Source organism: Mandrillus leucophaeus, unplaced genomic scaffold (genome assembly GCF_000951045.1).
Source record: "Mandrillus leucophaeus isolate KB7577 unplaced genomic scaffold, Mleu.le_1.0 Scaffold631, whole genome shotgun sequence".
NCBI classification, from domain to species: Eukaryota; Metazoa; Chordata; class Mammalia; order Primates; family Cercopithecidae; genus Mandrillus; species Mandrillus leucophaeus.
The window spans coordinates 1282728-1303344 of NW_012106820.1; the positions used below are offsets into that span (position 1 = coordinate 1282728).

At 43.8% G+C, this 20617-nt stretch overlaps 1 protein-coding gene across 2 annotated transcripts in view; it reads left to right on the forward strand.

Annotated features, from left to right (window-relative positions):
* CHRNA7 (cholinergic receptor, nicotinic, alpha 7 (neuronal)) overlaps window positions 1-20617 on the forward strand; it is a 164675-nt gene that overhangs the window by 60822 nt on the left and 83236 nt on the right. For both annotated transcript variants that reach the window (XM_012000574.1, XM_012000576.1), the window contains exon 2: window positions 12196-12240. The gene's annotated coding sequence lies outside the window, so the exon portion shown is untranslated. The remainder of the gene's footprint in view (window positions 1-12195; window positions 12241-20617) is intronic.

Consider the following 20617-nt stretch of genomic DNA (forward strand, 5'->3'; position numbering starts at 1 on the left):
TTTGAATATAAGTTCTTTATCAGAGATGTATTTTGTAAAATTTTATCCCAGTCTGTAGTTTTTCTTTTCATTCTTGTAACAGCGTCTTCCGTAGAGCAGTTTTTAATTTGAATAAAGTCCAACTTACTAATTTTTTCTTTGCACAGATCATCATGTCTTTGCTGTTGTATCAAAAACCATAATCACCAAACCCAAAGTCACATATATTTAATCCTGTATTTTCTTCTAGTATTAGAATTGTATATTTTACATGTAGGCTTATGATCCACTTTGATTTAATTTCTGTGATAAGCATAAGATCTATGTTGAATTTTTTAGATGTTTTTCTTACTTGGTGTCTACTGAGCTTCTTGGATCTATGATTTGTGTCTGTCAATGGTGTTGGGAAGTTCTCAGCCATTATTATTTCAACTGTTGTTTCTGCTCTGCTCTCCCTTGTGGTGATTCAACTATATATGTGTTATACCTTTCAAAATCGTCCCACAATTTTTGGATAATCTGTGTTTCTTTTTTCTTTTTGCAATTCAGTTTTGGAAGTTTCTATTGACATATTATCCAGCTCACTGATTCCTTGCTTGGCTGTGTCCAGGCTCCTCATGAGGCCATCAAATGCTTGCTTTCTTTTTTCTTTTGAAACTTTAACATGTAGACAGAAAGGCTACATTTCTCTACTGTGAATTTAACTTGCATTTTTGACAAAGTATGTTCAGATTGCATACAGGCATTCTTTATTTCTGTTACACTGGTTTTGATTTCTAGTATTTCCTTGCAATTCTTTCTGAGAGTTTCTGTCTTTCTGCTGATGTTACTCAGCTGTTTTTGCATGTTGTTTATTTTTCCTGTAGCACCTTTCACATATTTATCATGTTATTTTAAATTTCTTATCTGATAATTTCAACATTTGTATCATATCTAAGTCCTGTTCTGATGTTTGCTTTGTCTCTGCAGACTGTTTTTTCTTGTCTTTTAATTGCCTTGTAATTTTTCTGTCCTAAACCAGAAATGTTCACGACATTATGAATTTAGATAAGTACCTTTTTAGTGTACGAATACACGTGACAAGTAGTAGTTGGGCTTTATTTGATGCTTGCTTGCTATAGCTTTAACTGCCAGAGGCGTCAGTTCTTGTTTTTGTCTTCCCTCTTGATGTCTGTATTCCTTAATTGAGTACTCTTTCTCAGAGAATCTACGGCTTTTCGGACTGTAATTCACAGTAGTTATACTGGACCCCTGTTGGTGTGGTGGGAAGTGGGGATGGGGGGAAGTGTTCTGTAATCCTGTGTTACATGGTAGTGTTTAGTAGGCCTGTGTGTCTGGGCTCTGACCGTCACAAGTGTTTCTCTAGTGATATAGTAGTGACACAGCTTTTCCCCGCCTTAGGTAAGACAGAAAGGCTACAGGGTGCTGGAGTGGGACAAATGTCATTTCCCTAGCAGGGATAAGGCTCTGAGAAACCCTGGAGAGTAGGCTTTTTTTGTCGAGAAGGTTCTAGGTGACCCATTTCCCAATGGTTACTTCTCCCCTTCTCTCGCGGGAGCCACAAGGAGCTCTTTCTTGCGTGTTTACCATGGGAACCTGGTGGAGTTTCTAGAGATAAAACCCATGAAATTGTAGAGGCCTCAACAAGACTGTGGCTCTCTGGGGGTTTCTCACTCTCATTCATTGCTGGTTCACACTCAGCAACCAGAGGTTCACTGAAATTACCATTTAAGCATTACCACAAGTTCGTAGCTCCAGTGGCTTCTGCTCTGAGTGAGCAGATCTTGGCTGTGCACCGAATTCCATGTCTCTCCGGACTTCAGTGTGGTACTTACCGGCGTCAGTCCCTCCTGAGTCCAATACATGACATTGATTTTTCATTTCATTCATTTTTTTTTCTGTTGTAAGTATGAGAGTGATTAATTCTAAGCTATTTACATGCCAGAGCTAAAAAATGATGGAGGTTGGAATTAGTGCTTGATTTATACTTACATTTTTGAGGAACTTGTACTTCCTTAATCTGAGGATAAGTTGGCAATTCTGGAAATTTTCCAGCCATTATTTCTTTAACCTTTCTTTTATAAAACTATTTTATACACATATTGAATCTTTTCATTGTGCCCTTCAAGTCTTTCAAGCATTCAGATTCTCCTCTTTATCCTTCTGAGTTACATTGTAGGTCATTTTGTTGAGTCTGTCTTCAGCTTACTGATGATCGTTTCTGTTCTTTAAATTCATTGTTTAACCCACCCATTGAGCTTTTGTTTCAGTTACTAAACTTTTCGTTTTGCAAAGCTCTTACTTTTGTTTTCTTCCAAATCTGCATTTTTACGCCTAGAATATCTCATTCTTTTACTATGTTTTTGATTTCTTTAGTGCATTTAATCACGTTAAACATACTTATTCAATATTATCCCTCTGATATTGCTCTTCTCTGTATTTTGGGGAGCTTATTCCTCCTGACTTGGTTTTCTCTCTTTCACTCATGGAGAATTTTATACTTTATGTATTTTGTATTTTTGATCAGGAGGGTATAATCATTGTTGTGTTTTCTATGCAACAATTTTTTGTTATTATTATTTTCTTCCTTTTTTCTTTTTTGTGGTTTGTTAATTTGTTTGTTCTCATTGTGTCTGTCTGGGACCTCAAGTTTTACTGACCTGGAACAACTTCTAAGCTAATTCCATGACTTGCAGAGTTCCTAGGCATTGTGGATTGGTTACATTTGAATTCTCCATCAGAAAGAAGGCCAATGCATTTTCAGGAAATAGAGTATACCCTGGTTCTCCACTTTCAGCCCAGAATGACACAGACTAACTTGATTCTTTTTTGGTCAGTGCTCTCTTCAAGATTTCCTGGACCATGCTGCTGTAAGTAGATGGGGGATTTGGTTCAGCCCTCCACCTACGAAGGAGAATCTTTTCTATAGTCCCACTTAGGCATTGTTTAAGCTCTCTGTGAATAACACTGGCCACTGGTCTCCACACTCCTGCACTCTGCTATGGTGTCAGCTCACGGACTTAAAATGTTCTTTTCAGTTTCCTCTTGGATGTTGTTGTTGTTTTCAAGGATTTCTTGTGCTTTCTTGTGAGCCAGAGTCAATATTTAAAAAGACATTTGTTTGATTTTCTCCAGAATTTCCAGGTGTTTATAGCAGGATGGTATTCACATTATAGAGTCTCCTGTTTGGCTAGAACCACGAGCAGGTCTCCCATGTATTATCCCGGCATACTTAAATTAGTTTCTCTGGTTGTAGTCTCCATTTCAGCTCTAGCTGTGGCTTCTTTGTTTCGCTTCCATTTCCAACCTCTTCTGTAATGGATGTAATCTCTTGGTGTGTTTGCTCTGCGAACGCTGTGATTCTCTCTCACCGTGATTATCTCGTGTCCTGCCTTCATGCCAGTAACTCAATTTTTTAGCTGTATCTGTTTTGTTCCTTTCTGTTTCTAATCTAACTACGTAATAATTTGTTTTGGTTCTCAGTTTATTCGTTTAGCTCTGCAATGTTCCTTTTATTCTGTTATTTTATTAGCTTATCTTTGAAATCATGCTTAATTTGATCCAAGGCTTATATAGTATAATATAAAGAACTCATGAGAAGCGTGCCCTTCTTATTTGGGCTTCTCTTCCAGGCTACTTTGTATATTAGTTATGTGTGTGTGCCTAGCTGCCTTTCTTATTTGTGCTTGTTATTTTAAAATTTTTATTTATGTATATATTTAATCATTCCTTCATTCATACTCATACTTCCTTCTTGTGACTGTCATTCCAATTTGTTTTCATCTGGCTCATGCCTCAGTATTTTCTGTGATGTAATAGGGATGCGTTATTTTTATGTTATACTTTCCTGATTCGTGGCCTGATTTATTTTTATCTTTGTTCATTAAGCCAATTAGCCTATATTATTTGCAGAAGTATTAGAAACATCAAATAACAACAACAAAAAAGCAAGAACAATAAATGACTGCTTCTAAATCCTGCTCGTAACTTCCACTTATTTGTCTTAGCCCCTTCCCTTTCTATTGGCCTTTTGAACCCACCTTGCACCAGTTCCATACCAAGAACTCTGTTGGGGTATCCTTATCTCTAACTCAGTTCTTTAGAGGACCCCAATTGTGATGAGATTTGTTGCAACTAGCTTTCTGACAATTCATTGAAAAAGCCTGATATTGAAGTTACATAAATTTTGGAACCAAGGCATTTGTGAGAGTCTGGCTGTGTGTATAGGTGTTTGCTCTTAGTCCAGAGAGATACAACTTGTAAACACTCAAGGAAATTCCTGAAAATTGATTCAGTTGGGATGACGGCTTAAACTTAAAGGGGGATTTATCCTTTCTGTTCAAGGATAGTTCAGATGAAGTTTGATTCTTGCTCCACTCAGTATGCTGGAAACCCAGCATCTCTCTTCCTCTTTCTCCTCTACTCAACAATCTTCCTATGACTACCTGTTGTCAGCTCTGCTAATTCAAGATTGATTCCTTCTCTGTTAGGTTCTGCTCTCATGATCCACCTTCCAGGCTTCATTCCCCAAGAGTTAGGTCCTTTGAGGGAGATAGGGGGCTCTTCCTCATGGAAAGAAAGAAACCGTTTCAGTTGAAGTGAAAAGTGCATGCTTGAACTCTTCCTCCCTCCCTGAGAAGGATGGGGCCGCTCTGAGGATGGGAGTCCACCCAGCGAGAACCAAATGGACATCAGGTGGGGTGGGGCTCACCTCTCCCAGGCAAGCTCTCTCATTCCTGCACACACAGGCAGCTGAACGCCTTGGTTTGCCTTGCTCCCCTCAATCTGGCATTGGGCAGTGGATTTCACAGGGGGTACAAAAGTCCGTGGTGTGCCTGGATCAAGGTCCTAAGCTGAAGAAAACCACCTGCCTCTGTTTGCCTGGCATTTATTCTCCAGAAGGGACCCAGGCTGATCAGCCAGTTTCCCATCTTGCCATCATGGATCTTTCCTGGGATTATGTCTCAAGGAATTACATGCTGACCTGTTGGGAGGAAAAAAATATATATATCAATATACATGTGTTATACTGTGGTCGGATTTTTAAAATCCCTTAAGCCTTATACTTTGCATAGTTCCTGAAATCGGTGTTCTCGAACTGTGCAGGATTAACTTTGGTAGTTAAAAATAGAATCAAAGAGTTCAGAATCACTCTGCTGGGGGAGTTCTAGGCACAGAAGTTTTTCCAAGGGCTGCAGTCTCTGCCTCAGTGGGTCTTTGGAGCAACGTCTCCAATCTCAGGGTCTTCAGAGTGCTGTGTTTTAAAACATAATGCATTTCCTCTATTTGTCAGGTTTCATGGTACTGTCAGAAATAAGCATATATCTGTAAACAGTTCGGCTGTGATTAAGGAGCTCCTAGAATCCTAGAAATAGTGAAGTTTCATAGCTTAACACTTTGCCAAGGTGGCTAGCTGGTGGATGAGGCCAGGATCCAAGGCTTGAAGGAAGTCAGGTTGCACACTTTTTGAAAAGATTCTCATCTGCACATTGATGCATCGCAGAGTAACCATGAACCCACTGGGAATATTAAATGCTGACCTCTAGACACATAATTCCTAAGCTTTAATTTCAGTGGGAACAGAGCCAACCAGGTTTCAAAGATGAGCCAATAAAATAACAGAATAAAAGGAACATTGCAGAGCTAAATGAATAAACTGAGAACCAAAACAAATTATTACACAGTTAAATTAGAAACAGAAAACCAACCAGTAATTATGTGCCACCCCTAAAAATAGGCAGCCGCAGATAGCGAGGAGATATTGTCAGTTTGGGCCAATTCTCTTAGCTTTTTCAGTACCTTTCTATCAAAGGAACTTTTTTCCCAGTAATTTAACAGTGGAGAATTTTGCTATGTTTTAGGCACTTTTCTTCATGCTACCTATTCAGTCCTTGCAACATGCTAGAGAGAGAGCAGTTAACAGCCTTCACCCTTGTTTTCACAAATAAGGGAATTGAGTCTCAGAAAAGTTCAGGTGATGGGACTGCCCCAAGCCCACATGGCTAGTGAATAGCAGAGCTCAGAGCCTGTGATATCTGTATTTTTTACACTGTATCCCCAACAAACAGACCCTGAGCAGTCCCAAAATGTGAGCAGAGGTAGAGCTGAGCTCTGCATCCCGAGAGGGCCAGGCCCTGTGGTACAAGGACCAGGATGGTCCTAGAAATGCCAAGCTCCCCTTCAGCGGCTCTCAGACATCCAGGCCTCAGGACTCCTTTGCTCTCTTTAAAGTTATTGAGGATCCTCTAAGTTTTGTTTATGTGATTATATCTATCAATATTTACCACATTGGAGATAAAGGCTAAGAAGCATTTTAAAGCTCATTAATTCACTTAACATCATAAGGCCATTCCATAAATAGCATAATATTAACATAAATAGCATTTTATGGAAAATGACCATATTTTCACCCAAGAAATCAGTGGGAAGGGTGGCGTTGCTTTTTATTTTGCAAATCTCCTTAATGCCTCATGTAATAGAAAACATCTGGATGCTCTGACCAGCTTCTGTATTCAGTCTGCTGCTGGTCCCTATGTGCTGTAGCCTCTGCAAAGCTCTATGGAAGACTCAAGCGAAAAGGGGGGTGAAAGAGAGAAATAACGTCTAACCATTATGAAGAAAGATTTGTCCCACTGGTCCTCTGAAAGCGTCTCAGAAACCAAGGGGTTCCAAGACCATACTTTGAAAACTTCTGTCTTGTACAATTACCAAAGGGAATTATTTTTCATGATCATAATCATAGTGTTTGCTGTTACAACAAGGAGGGCAGAATGACATCGTGGTTCAAAACACAAGTGTTGAAAACTCAACTTTATGAAGCAGGTTAGGGGGTTGGATCTCAGTTTCTGTACTTAGCTGTGTGACCTAGGACCAGGAGCCTTTTTGTTTCATAATTGATATATTTATGCATTCCCCTTCTCCTTTGATTATAAAGGTAATACATGCTCATAGCAAAGCATTCAAACAGAAAAGAGACATATAAAATTAAATTTGGGGGGTCTCCCATAATCTCCATTATTAAATGAGAAAAATAATAATACTTACTTTGCTGGATTATTGTCGTGAAGCCAAAATGAGTTGTTTGCGTGTGCATGTCATGTGACATTTAGAAATGCAAACTCTATTTAAAGGCTAGCTTTGTTATTTTCAGGTATCACTGATACCTGATACCTGATATTTATTGATATCCTTTTGGTAAAGTACTTGTTCATCTTTTGTCCATTTTTCTATTGGATTGCCTGCCCTTTTCTGATGGATTTTTAGGAGTTTATTTCTTATTCTGAATATGAGTCTTTTGTCAGACCTAGTATCTTGCTGACTCAGGGAAAACCTCAGTTTGTTATGCTGTAAAACTAAGAAAAAAATATAGTGGATGTAAAGAGTATTAAATTAGATAAAAGAAGTCACCCTTGTTATAAACTTTAGAGTGCTACACAAATATGAATTTATATTATGCAGCTATTTTCTCTGCAAACAAGAATTTAAAAATGGTGGTGGTTAGGTCTATTGTTATGTGTTTGCTTTTTTTTCTTAGCATCTATACAAAGGAAAAAAAATAATGTGATGGGAGCTCTGTAAAATCACGTTGAATGATGTTACTCAGTAATTCACAAAAGAAAAATTGCTGCAGAAATGCAAGATAGCACATTACGCATTACCACGACAGTTGGATTCTGAACCATATACACGATTATTCAGAGAGATTGATTTTAAAAAGCACAATCACTTAAAGTGTGCTCTCAACTGAAGGGCTCAGATTGGAAAAGAATGAAGGGAGTTAGGCGTGTTGACTTGAGGGTGCCTTGCCACACCAGCCTTCTGGGATTATGTGGGCTGGGGACCCTGCCTCCTCCTGTCTTCATCTGAGAGGGAGAAGGGAGTGTAGATCTTGCAGGAGAGCCATGTGTGTGAGTAGCCATGTGGCGACAGCCACTGGCACTGAGTGACATTGCACAGATCGCAGCATGCTCCTCCTCTTCCCACCTGCTGTAGCAGACAGGGCAGCTGTTTGCATCCCTATTTCAGAGGAGAGAACATTGAAATGCACAGAAGCCAATTGCCTGATGAGTTGGGAGCCCCAGGGTCTTTTGCCTGTGTGGACTCGGCTCCTCCATGCCCTCCTGCCCAGTTGGGGAGGGCAGGAATAGCCAGGGGGCAGCCTGAGGATCTGGAATTGCTGAAGCCCACTTTCACAGTGCAATGGTCTGAATGTTTTTGTCCCCCGCTAAATGTATATGTTGAGATCTGAATCCCCAAGGTGATGGTGTTAGGAGGTGATTAGTCCATGAGGGTGCAGTCATGATGGATGGTCCCCTTATATATGAGGCCCCAGAGACCTCCCTCGCCCCTTCCACCATGCAAGGACACAGTGAAAAGGTAGCTGCCTATGATCCGGGAAGCCAGCCCCCACCAGACACCAGGGTTCAGCCATAGTGGCAGGTTAATCATGGACTTCCGGCCTCCAGAACTGTGAGAAACAAACTTCTATGCTTTATAAGATACCCAGTGTATAATATTTTGTTATAAGCGTCCAAACGGAATAAAACATAGAGTGTGTGCTACTTAATTGCAGGCCCCTAGGTTCCTGTGGAATACTGTTCTTTGGGAGACTAAACCTGTGTATTTATTCATAGGCCTCTGGGCCAGGATTGGATGTTTCTGTCCCCTCTCTTGCAGGAACCCCCTAGTTTGACCAGGGTGGCCTCCAACTTGGAGGGAGTGACTGCTCTAGGCAGCTCTGCCTGCCGATTCATGGTTTCAGGCTCAAGTGCTGCATGGCAGGCTGGGGGCTCTGGCAGCAGTGGAGGACATTTGGGTGAAAGAGAAGGAAACTTCCCTGCTGGGTGAGGAGCTAGATTTTGTCTCTAGGTAAATTCTGGGCAGTGGGAGTGGAGCCCCTGCATACCTGCCCTGAATGTCCTTCTGCTGGGGGCCAGAGGGCCATGTGGGAACTATAATCCCATCTGGGGACTTTCCACACTCGGAGGTGTGGCTACCATCCCCAGGTCTCCCAGTTCACCTGCAGCCTGTGTGGCCAAATGCAAACCCTGAGGCAAGGAAGTTAAGTGCAGAGCTGAAGTCCTGCTCCAGGTGCTCTGTGCAGAAGCCTGTCGGGAAGCAGGGGGCTGAGCTCAGCTTTAGTGCAGCAGGGTTGGGACAGGCTTGCCAGGGACCAAGGAGGGAAAAGGTTGTGGGGAGAGGGGAGGGGAGAGATGGACCCTGAACCTGCTTTTGGAGTAGCCCCTGGGAGGGAGGGTTTTTCTTGCCAGCCGGTCAGGGTCTTGCAGGAGGAGACACAACACCTGCAGACCTATTGCTGCCAGAGTCCCACAGGACGCCTTTGAGAAAGGGGAAAGGGATCAGTCAGGAGCCATTTTGCAAATGAGGAGACTGAGGCCTGCAGCCGCTGCCTCTCATCTGTGGTCACAGACGTGGGGGCCTGGAGACAGTAAATGCCTGGATAGAGCCTTGGCAAGCAGGGCTAGTCATGGGGACCAAGGGACAAAGGCTCAGGGCTGGGGTGCACATGGTGGATGTGAGGAGATCCACATACTGTGGTATTGCAGGATTACAGGTTGTTAAATCAGAGGCTCAACCCCAGGACGCCACCCCTTGTCACTCTGAGTGAAGTCCATGTCCCTGTCTTCCTCCTTGTAGGGACCCTGTTCCCTCCCTCTGTGACCCTTGTTACCATTTGTTGTTACAGGTTGTTATAAGTGTATCATTATTGTGTTGTATAATCCTACCTCATTCCCCGCCCCCACCAACACACACACACACACACACGCACGCACAATTTTTATTCTGGGAGCTCAGGAGCAATATTAATTTCCACTGCACACGTCAGGCAAGCATAATGCTGGGGACAGGAGATGTTCCATAAATGTTGCATGAATGAATGAATGAATGAAAACTTGGCTGGACCATGGCTTGTAGCAATGGCTTGTGCACTTCACTCAAGACTTTTGACTTGATCCTTTGGGCAGTGCAGTTGGAGGAGGGTGATCTGATCATATCGGTGGTCAGAAAGTCCGGTCTAAAGATGAGTAGAGGACAGCCTCTGTGTGTGTGTGTGCCTGCGGTGTGCATAGGGGCAGCAGGCTGCACAGTGGGGATGGGAAGGAGGTGAGGGACCTTGTCACTACAGACAGAAAGCCAAGAGACTCAGACCATGTGTGACCCGTACAGGTGCTAGGAGGAGGGAGATTGTTCTGGGAGCATGGTTCCTCATGCCCTTCTCTCTCCCTCTTGAGTCTTTGTGGGGGGCTCCCCTAATGGGCATCCCTGCATGCTCAGATGGTGGTGGCTGCTGCTTGTTGATTACAGTTTGAAAAGCTGTACTAGTCCCAAGCTGCCACACACCGCTGAAATTCAGTGTTCCTCTAATGGGGTTTCTGTTAGAATGTTGGAAAGAAGAAAGCCTTTTAATTAGATTGGTAGTAATTGAGCTCCCAAACCACAGAAGCCTTTCTCTCAGCAGATGAAGACACAAATGCAATTAAAAGAAGGAAAGGCACCTCAATGGAACCCTTTCTAATTTTAAGTCCATTAAGAACAACAACTCCTTAATAAGTTGAGGTAACAGATATACATTCTGAAGAGTTTAACAACACTTCCCAATAATATTGGAGATTGAACTGGAACTGGAGTGCTCCAGCTACTTAAATGGATAGCTCTGTTGGGGATCATTTGCTCAGTGCAGAGTACAGAGACATGTTAGCTCTACAACTTTTCCCACCGAAAACTCCTGGCACATTTTATTAGGAAAATGGGATATATTTTTTCCTGTAACTGTTCAGCGTCTTGTGGCCATTGCCCCTGGCCTGGGTTCCCCTGAGACATCATCCCATGTCCCTCCCTAGGCAGCCCTCTCCTCTCTGTGGGATTTGCCCCACCTGGCCCATCTCACCGTAGAAGTGCCCAACATGTGAGCGACTGGGCTGGGGCACTGATGCATCAGAGTGTCCCTGCCAGCTGCTTACCTGCTCAACGCATTTTCATTTTAATGAGAGGCAGCACTTTTTTCATCTGCATCCCTGCCCACTGACACGCCCCAGCAGATGCCATGTTCTTTCTGCCTTTGGGTCTTTTTTTTTTTTTTGGAAACTGCCCATCGCTGAACCAGGCCAAGTAGATTCTGTTGCAGGAGCTTGAGGTTTCAGCTCCTGTTCACATCTTCACAGGGACATTAATTAATATTTTCTCTGGAGAGGGTGTCAACTGCTAATGCACAGAACCCTTTGGGTTGGAGTTATTTAATACTGAATCACAACATTCACAGTATAACTATTGTACAGAATTTACTCATTTGCCTCCTTTCACGTTGTTTTATGCTGAGCCCTATCGGACTTGGTCAGCCATACTAAAATGCAAGTTGCCTTCCATTTGGAAAGGCCGGTCTTGACGGGTCTCTTCTCTGTACGTCCTGTGCTGGAGCAAAGTCACAGCTGGTACACTATCCGAGCTCCCTGGTTAGCACGTAGGCTTAGCTGGAGGCAGAACTCAGGGAGGTGTTTTGGAAATGTAGGAAAATAGGCTCTGGAGTCCGAGAGATCCAAGTTTGAATGGCTGCTTCTAAAGTCACCTCATCTTTCTCACCTTTAGTTTACTCACCTAGGTAGGCTTTACCTTCAGGTGTATTTCAAAGCCTGATGTTCCCCCTAGAAGTTAGAGGATGAGAGAAAAGTCCAGATCTGCAGGGACAAGTCAGAGTCACGGCCCACATGGCACCACCCACACAGGGTGCAGCAGCTCCACACAGGGCCATGGCCACTTTCCTGGGGGAGGGAGGCATAGCGTATTTGTATTTGTTTAAAACTGTATATATTTTGGAAATAAACCTGACTTTAAAAACTTGGATTTTCACCTACTTTTATGTTTTTTTTTAGTCTGTGAATTATTTAAAAATACAAAGATAAATAGCTAAATCATTAGCAGGCATCATTTCTGGATGGTAAGGTTGCAGAGTTTTAATTTTCTTCTTTATACTTTTCCATCTTTTTAAAATGCTGTATAATAAATGTGTCTCACTTTGGAATAAATAGAAAAGCTTAACTCTGGGGAAATGCTGCTTGCATATATTGGAAGTGCTTGGTGCATTCTAATTTCCACACATAACGATCCCAACAGTCAGATCCCCACGTGAATAATTGTCTCATTCTTTCTTTTGTAAACCATATCATATTTATGCTGCTGCTTTTTTTTTTTTTTTTTAAGGATGAGAAGAACCAAGTTTTAACCACCAACATTTGGCTGCAAATGGTAAGTTAAGAGAATGACAATCTCGCCCATGGGCCTGCAAGATCTTGCACCCAAGATTTTTGTCCTGATACCTGAGATGCTTGCTTCTGAGAGGTCCTGTTTAGAAAAAAAAAAAAAACATAACCATGGCTGTCACACCAACTCCACACCTGCCAACAATGAATGTTGGGTGTATGACACTACAGTCTGCAGTGCTCAACACATGCACAAGCTCAGCACATAGGACAGGGTAATGTGGGGACACTTCAGAAGCACTTCAGGCAAGACAAGTAAGAAGATACAGGGCTGCATGTAGATGTCCACAACCTGCACCACAGCCAGTCCCCAGGACTCAGGAGTTCCAGCCCTGCCCTCTGTGGCCTCCAGAGCTGTATGTTTGAATCAGGTGGAGTGTTCCTAAACCAGAGGCCCTCGTACTCTGCTCCAGTGATGCTTGTAAGAATCTTGAAATGCTGCCTATCATTTGTAGATTTTTAACTTGACATCTGCAATACTAACCTAAATTAAATTAATTGCAAATGATGCCACTTAACATCCAATTGTAAATATTGACACTGAAAAATGGAACGGTCAGTCTCTATGTTAAATGGAATCAAAATAGCATAATAATTTGGTGCCCATCTCATTCAAACACCATATGAACAAGCCTTTTTAAAAACTGTCAAATATTTAACATAGTCCCATTTTTTCTTTGCAAATGCATTTCTATTCTGCTTTCTATAGGGAATTTTATCCTAATGTAATATAGTTTTATGTTTGAAAGTCTCTCTCTCTTTTTTTTTTTTTTTTTTTTTTTGAGACAGAGTCTTGTTCTGTCATCCAGGCTGGAGTGCAGTATAGTGGCACAATCTTGGCTTACTGCAACCTCTGCCTCCCAGGTTCAAGTGATTCTCCTGCCTCAGCCTCCCAAGTAGCTGGAATTAGAGGCATGCACCACTGCGCCCGGCTAGTTTTTGTATTTTTTAGTAGAGACAGGGTTTCTTCATGTTGGCCAGGCTGGTCTTGAACTCCTGACTTCGGGTGATCCACCCACCTCGGCCTCCCAAAGTGCTGGGATTACAGGCATGAGCCACCACACAGGGCCAAAAGTCTTTTATTAATCACTGTGCCTTGGTTTCTTCAAATGTAAATATTTACACAAGAATTATTCCTTTACACCATAAGTATTAAATTTTGTTTCTTTTGGATTGATTTAAGTTTGCTGTTGTTATTGGTATTATAATTCATCAAAATGACATAAATTAAATTTTAAGTAATTATAAAACATAAATTTTTATTGGCAATTTATATCTGCCCAAGATGAGTTTGTTTTAAATTAGTTCATGTATCCCCAGATGACTTATTATTACTTGAATGGAGAAATGATAGTTTTCACATCAATTCTGTTGCTGTTTTTTAACTAGGTGTAGTAACATGAGTAGTTGGACATGAAAGCCACTTTGTTAAAGCAATGTTACTCAATCTTTGAACTTCTTCTAGATTATATGCCAAAAGTAATGTAGTTTTCATCAAATGTATCAGCTGACAGCTTGATTAGTTTCTCCTTCAGTTTTGTTGAAAACAAAGAATTAAAAGAATTAAAACCCACCGGACCTTTGAAAGTGTTTGCCACCCAATTTGTAAGGTAATTCACACAGACACAGAGGCTGATACTTGAATCGATCCTTTGGTTGGTTCTTGGGTCAGTGTCCCAAGATAGGAGTTGAGGTAAGATAAGAGAAATGTGCCCCTCTTTGTCAAGTGGAAAGGGAGAAGTAAAAATGGAGGCAAAGGATAGTCTCATGTGGTTCTTGGGCAGGTGAGTTATCCTGCAAATACATGTGGAGTTGAGGAATAGAAAATGGATCTGCATCCAGCCTGGCCAACGTGGTGAAACACCATCTCTACTAAAAATACAAAACTTAGCCAGGTGTGGTGGTGCACACCTGTAATCCCAGCTACTCAGGAGGCTGAGGCAGGAGAATCTCTTGAACCCAGAAGGCGGAGGTTGCAGTGAGCTGAGATTGCACCACTGCACTCCAGCCTGGGGAACAGAGCAAGACTCAGTCTCAAAAAAAAGAAAAGAAAAGAAAAGAAAATGAATCTGCTTAAAGCCATTGCTAGGAGTACAAGGTGCACCCATAGCTACATGTGAGACCCCTGCAGAACCTAACATTAGTCAGGTGAGCGCCCTTGAGAGACTCCCCTGCAGGATTTAAAGCAGCATACTTCAGTGAGCGCATCCCTGCCCTTGCCTTTGCCACCTACACTAGCTTCCCTCCTTTTGCGCAGGACACACATGATCTGTGCTCTCCTGGAAGGCCCAGCCCTTCTTCCCATGGACAGGCTCATCTCCTGGCCCCTGCTGAGAGCCCTGCATTAATGATTGTCCTCGCTGCCCGTAGCATCAAAATAGTGTCCGTGGATCATTCTCGCTTTTGTCCCTCCCCACAGACTTTTCATTTGAATAAATGTTAAAGTCATGGATCCATTGGCTCAAACCAAAAACCTTTAACTCTTGTCTCACACATCTCACCTCTGATACATCAACAAATCCTGGCAGCTTGACATGAAAAACCGATCCAGGATCTAACTACAGCTTCAGCCATGATACTTTCACCCTGGTCTACATGGGCGTCATCTCTCACCTCCATTATTAGGAGTCCCCATCCAGCCTTCCGCTTCAGTGTGGCCTCTTCTGGTGGTGTCTGTCCTCAACATAGCAGCCGGCATATAGCTTCTTGGCACAGCTCCCTCCGGGGGCTCCTGTCCTGGACAGCATAGGAACTGAAGTCCTTAAAGTGGCCTTGGATTCAATTCCCTCCCTGCCTGGCTCCTTTTTCCTCTCCCCTCCCCTCTATCCTTTGCTTCCTGGCTGCACTCACTGCCCACTTGTTGGGTGACACACATGTCACCCGAGCACATGCCCCCCTCAGGGCCTTTGCACTGGCTACTCTCCTTGCCAGGAAGGCTCGTCCCTAAGAACCACTTGATTTCCCCCTTACTTCTCACTGGTCTCTTCCTAAAGGTCACCTCTTCATTGAGGTCTTCCCTGAGCTCCAGTGTACTGTCCCAAACCCTCCCCTCCACCTCCAGCCCACTGTGTTCTCTTTATCCTGTTATATTTTTCTCCCAAAGGCTTCTCACCATCTAACCCACTTTGTGGTCACTCGTCTATCTGCTCATTGGTTCTGAGTCTTCCTCACCGTTAGAATGTGTGCGCGGTGAGGACAGCGCTCCAGGTGCCTTCAGTCACTGCTGTACCCACAGCCCTAAGCTTACTGTCTCACCTGTAGCGGGCGCCAAAGAACTTTTGCTGAATGAGAGAATGAAGCAGAAACTCAGGGTGAACCTTGAGGTGCTTAGGTAGTGTGACACAACATAAAGCCATCTCCTGAACAGCCGTGCCCCACTTTCATACTGTGTGTGCAAGGTCAGGCTTCGGGGAATGAGGCAGGTGCTTCCGTCTTTAATTAAAGTTGGACATTTGCCATGCCCTCTCAGGAACAACGCTGTTATTGACCTTTTTCTTACAGAGAGAAATGCATGTTATGGAGAGGTCTCTCTCTCTGGCGCCTATCTTCCTTAGCCCTCAGTAAGTGACTGGTCTTCAGCAATGTATATGATTTGGCAATTTTATTTAAAGGATGGTGGTTTCCAAGAAAAATGTAACTGGATTATTACTTCCAGTATTGAATTCAGATGCTCCATAAATAAACATCCTTGCTTCAGAGGGTGTCACCAGAGACCTCTAAATTTATTTCAAGCACAGCTAATTTTTAATTAAGGCTTACATTTGCAGAAGCATCTGCAGCTTCATTTGTTTGAAAACTCACCTTTTAACTCACCTCCTCTTTTGAAGCAATCTGCTCTGTGGAAGGTATTAAACTGGGCCAGGTGAGGGAACCTAGAAATATATAACCCAGTTTCTACCTTTAAGCCATTTATGATCAGGCTGTGTAATTAACACGTTTAGAAGAAGGAGGCAGAGGAGAAGAAGAAGGAAAAGAGCAGGAGGAAAAAGGAGAAGGATGAAAGGAGGAGGAAAAGAGGAGGAAGAAAAAAGGAGGAAAAGAGGAGGAAGAAAAAAGGAGGAAAAGAGGAGGAGGAGGAGGAGGAAAAATGGAGTAGGAGGTGGAGGAAAAATGGAGGTGGTGGAGGAGGAGGAGGAAAAACGCAGGAGGAGAAGGAAAAGAAGAGGAGGAAGAGGAGGATCTAGCAGTTGTAACACTGCCTCCCAACTGAATTTTTAAGGGCTCATAAGAATCCTGGGTTTAAAACAAACCTTAACAGTCAACGAACCAATGCCTGTGTCTCTCTGCCCCCGCCCCCACCCAGTGTTTCAGTCTGGAAGCCCTGGCATTCCTGTTCATACCCACAGCGTGGACATGAGGAACTCAGGAGTCACCAGAGCAAGCTTGGATGCTGCCCAGGGGCCACTTCTAAGCAACCTTCCATTGATTGCTGTTCTTGTGTTCCCTGGCTGGGGACCAACCTGACTTGACCCAGCACAATAATGGACACGTGCAAGTGAAGCTGGATACTGAAGGCTCTCAGGGCCAGGGTTCTGAGGGGGGTGCAAATATGGGCCGGGGCGGAGACCCACAAAAACGGCTCTAGCAATGGGTTTTTCTCCTCCCGAGTTTCATGTTGCTGAATTCCTGTCCTGAAAATCTGAATCCACGTAATCTTTTCTCTAGGGTATTTAAACTCTGCAAATGATACATTTTCTATGCATTAAAAATGGAAAAGGCAGAAAAGTAAAAAAATGAAAAATCTCTCCCTGACCTCCAGTTCGTTGGTTTTCTTCTTCTTTCTCCCAGTTGCCCTTGATTTTGATCATTCAGAAACGTGAGGGAGTAGAAGGAGGCTTGGCCTCTCTGTTTACCTCTTCATGTTCCTAGGGGGAAGCAGCCGGCTCCTCTGCAGCCGGTTTTCTCTGCAGATTAGTTTTTATCATTTTGGGAGGCTTGTCAGATGTAATCTGATTTAATCTATGAGAAGAAATGACAGAAGACATTTCAGTTTCTGAAGAGACATTTGAACCATCCGGAGACTTACATTTGCTTTTAAAATATCTGTCTTCTCTTATTTTGCAGTCGTGACCATTCTTCTGGCATTTGATGTCCCAGCCTTCCTGGGTCGTTCTCTGACTTTAACCTCCTAATTCTAATTATGGTACTAATAGCATTCACACCATAGATAAGATTTTAAGCCATTATTTTTTCTAAAATGTTTACCTTTTTAATTTCTGCATTCATTATCACTTGATCTCTGACACATGGAAATGCCACGCTTCCTGTTCACAGACAAGCCAGCTAGCGGCTTGCTTAGGGCCGCGACAGCATCTCAGGGTGAAGAGCGATGTTTCAATCATGACGTCTCACCAAGAAAAAAAAGTGTCAGGATCAGGGGGCTGGAAAGAAGGCTGCTTTCCTCCTCTGTCAAAATAATAGACGGGACGAATTTAGAAAAGATAAGTGTTTTCTGACATCAAACGTGCGATGTCTTTTCTGGCACCAACAACCAATTTTCCAGCAGCAGCTGGGGGTCCACCAATTCGATTTATTTCTCACACTATCTACCTGGGGTTCGCATCAGATCCCACAGGTTAAAGGGCTCAGTCTCACTTCAGATACCAGCTGCAAATGGGGTACCCAGGCTACCCACAACGTCTACCAGGTGACTGAAAATTCGAGGGTTCCCATACCCTTCTCCCCCAGGTTCAGTAACTTTCTAAGATGGCTCACAGCTCAGGAAAATACTTGGCTTATTTAATAAAATTGTATATAATACACAAACTAGTATATTTATAAAGAAAAATATATTCATTAAATAAATATTTAATATCTACTTCTATAAAATACCCTGGAGAAAAGCTTACGTGAATTCAGAGTTTCAGAACAGGAATTCAGCAACATGAAACTCGGGAAGGAGAAAACCCATGACTTAACGTTTATTGGTTTATTCTGAAGGATGCGCTCAGGAACCACCAAGTGGAAGGACGCAGAGGGCGGGGCGTGGGGGCTGGGAGGGTGTACGGAGCCGCAGTAACTTCTCCCCAGCGCCACCCTCCCCGCAAGTGGATGTGCTGACCAAGAGTGTTTATAACCCTGTCTCCAGCCCCTTTCTCACCCCTCCCCAGAGCTGTGAGTGCAGTGGATGGAAAGCTCCTTCCTCTAGTCACTAGGTGACCAGCCCCCATGAAAGCTATCTAGGTGCCCAACTCTAAGTCACCTCATCAGTGTAAACTCAGGCCTCAGGCATGGTCAGAAGGGGCTCTGTATGAATCACAAAAGACTCTCCTCTCACTCAGGAAATTCCCAGGGCTTTAGAAGCTCTGTGCCGGGAAAACCAAATCTATCTTCTTCTTATACCATAGTGTATTTTTTTTAATGAGAGGTAACTTTCCTTTTTCCTCCCTCCGTTCCCCTCTCTCATCCCTTTCCCCTCCTCCACCCCCCCTCAATGCTTCCATGCCGCTAGCATCCACACACGTTTAGAGTTTCCTGTGGGCTCGAAGCAGTGCACATGGGGCCCAGGTGCCAGGGCCATGGAATAATTGGGATTCCCGCGGTGCCTTTTCGATCAATGGCCCCTTCCTCCCTTCTGTGTCCCCTCACAACTCCACACACTCTTCTTTTGAAGATTTAATGAGAAGGAATCTCACAGAAAGAGGGAGAGAAGGAAGAGCACACACTCCTCTAAATGTGATGGTCTGGGAGTCTAGGTTCACTGATGCTTCTTTTCAGATCCCCACTCTGGAAAACATGCCAGGTGCTGTCTACAAAGATTTTGCCTGTTGCCCCCTGTTCCCGAGGGACCTAGGAACCAAGTGCTTTCAGAGAACAACCTTTTTCTAGAAGTTTATTGTTTATAGGGCCTTATTCCATATCCATTCTTAGGAAACCTTCATCGGAGCCTGTAGGGGTCACTGGTGGGCCCCCCGGGCTCAGGAGTGTGGACCTGGGCTCCAGGGCACACAGCCTGAGGTTCCCTGTCCTCGTTGGCACTCACTCTTCCCCACCTTTGGCCGCAGCTACGTTATGATTGTTATTACAGCTCCCAAGTCCAGCAGGATTTTGTAAAGTGGGGAAATCTCTCTCTTTTCTTACACCGTCATTCATCACTTGCCTACCAGGGCCACATGACTTTAATCTGCTGCTGCACACATTATCTTATCTCATCCTGTGAGGCAGGGTACATACGAGGAAACTGCAGTTCAGAGACAATGATTTATCTGAACAACCTCGCACCACTAGTCTCTGCCAGAGCCTTGGTACAAACCCAGGTGTGTCTGATTCGGATGCTTTCTGCAGCTCCCCCCCACCTTTTCTGCCATTACTGTTACCCGAAAAGGGTCCTGATCCAGACCCCAAGAGAAGGTTCTTGGATCTCGCGTGAGAAAGAATTCAGGGCAAGTCTGTAAAGTGAAAGCAAGTTTATTAAGAAAGTAGAGGAATGAAAGAATGGCTACTCCATAGAGAGAGCAGCCCCGAAGGCTGCTGGTTGCCCATTTTTATGGTTATTTCGTGATGATGTGCTGAACAAGGGTTGGATTATTCATGCCTCCCTTTTTTAGACCATATAGGGTAACTTCCTGATGTTGCCTTGGTATTTCTAAACTGTCATGGAGCTGGTGGGAGTGTAGCCGTGAGGATGACCGGAGGTCACTCTCGTGGCTGTCCTGGTTTTTGTGGGATTCAGCCGGCTTCTTTACTGCAACCTGTTTTATCAGCAGGGTCTTTATGACCCGTATCTTGTGCCGACCTCCTATTTCGTCCCTTGACTTAGAATGCCTAACCATCTGGGCATGCAGCCCCGTAGGAGGTTTCAGCCTGTTTTCCCAGCTGCTATTTGAGATGGAGTTTCCCTGGTTTACATGCCTCTGACACAATGGTCAGCCTGGTTTGGGGCAAGGGAAAACAGCAGATGGGCAGCAGCATCAGGGAGACTGAGCCAGAAGAACCAGCTCTGGTAGAGCCCAGAGATCAGTTTGCTTAAAGTCAAATAACACAGGTAAGCCCTGACCCAGTGACTGACTAAAACATCCTAGTTTCCTGAACCCTGGCCTCCTCTTGTAAATGGGAGCAGTCCTCACTCTGACCCCCTCTGAACTACGGTGAGTCTGGACATACACAGGACACTGGACTAGCATAAAGGCTGTGATCTGGCCAGGGAGGGGATGAGCCCATGGTTCACGCAGTGGGGTGTGTGGAGTGTGGGGTGGCAGCGTGCAACTCTGGCTGTGCCTTGGAAGAGGTCTGGGTTTGACCAACCAGGCACTCCCATCCCCATTCCCATTCCCATTTCCTGTCTCCCTTCCCCCTCTCTCTGGCCATCATTCAGTAGGCAGGGGAGAAGGAGAGAAGTGCCTTGGTCCACCATGCCCACTTTC